The sequence below is a fragment of the Sinocyclocheilus anshuiensis genome, unplaced genomic scaffold, assembly GCF_001515605.1.
Source record: "Sinocyclocheilus anshuiensis isolate Anshui unplaced genomic scaffold, SAMN03320099.WGS_v1.1 scaffold3535, whole genome shotgun sequence".
In the NCBI taxonomy this organism is placed as follows: domain Eukaryota; kingdom Metazoa; phylum Chordata; class Actinopteri; order Cypriniformes; family Cyprinidae; genus Sinocyclocheilus; species Sinocyclocheilus anshuiensis.
In genome coordinates this window covers 6,430-7,299 of record NW_015547843.1, presented here as the reverse complement: position 1 = coordinate 7,299, position 870 = coordinate 6,430, and positions in this window count along the sequence as shown.

Here is an 870-nt window from a genome sequence, read left to right as displayed (position 1 = left end):
TTCCCTCAAAGAATTGAAATAAAATAGATGCTCCACCATAGCATAGATGTTCCTTCTAAACATGTTTGCTAACTAGTCCATTAAAAATGTTGTAGGTTAATAATAATAATTTCTTATTATTTTATTGCTGCACTCTTAATCTTGTTTTTTGGCCAACTGCTATAATGGACTGTGTTTTTAGGAGGATTTTTAAACTAATCTACAAGTAAAATAATAAAACCAATATTCTTATTTGGCAGGCAGCTGTAAAATAACCAAGATAGTTTAGAAGCCACTGGTTCTTATCGGTCTCAAACTGGGATCTGTACAAATCTGGGCTTGTTTCCGTTCTTTTACGTAATTCCATCAGTGCATCTGGTGCTAAATCAACACCAAGAATGCATGCAAATAAACAACGCTATCAGCTGGTGCGATTCATTTGCATATCTGTCTTCATCACGATGATGCAAAAAAGCCTAGAGAATGGCAAATATGTAATGGAGACATAAATTATACAGCAAACTCCTCAACGGGAGTCAGAGAAGAGAGCGAGAGATAAAAGTTTACAGTTCCTGTTTTTGTTTGTCATCAACATACCACTGAGGCTATTAATCACACGCTCAGCAGAAACAGAGACAGCCAGCTATTAACAGACGTATCCGCAGCGCTGCCGGGGTCAATGTTCCCATTATGTCTGTGTCAAACTCTGATATGCACCAATAAACAGGAACAAGATATGAAAATTCACACTGTCTGTCCTGTTGACCAAATACCTGAATCCAACAATAAGCAAAGAGAGGATGAAATGTTTAGGAACATGAAGTCAATTGCATACTTGTCATTCCATTCGACCCCTTTTAGAAATGCAATAAGAAATGTAAATGTGTGACA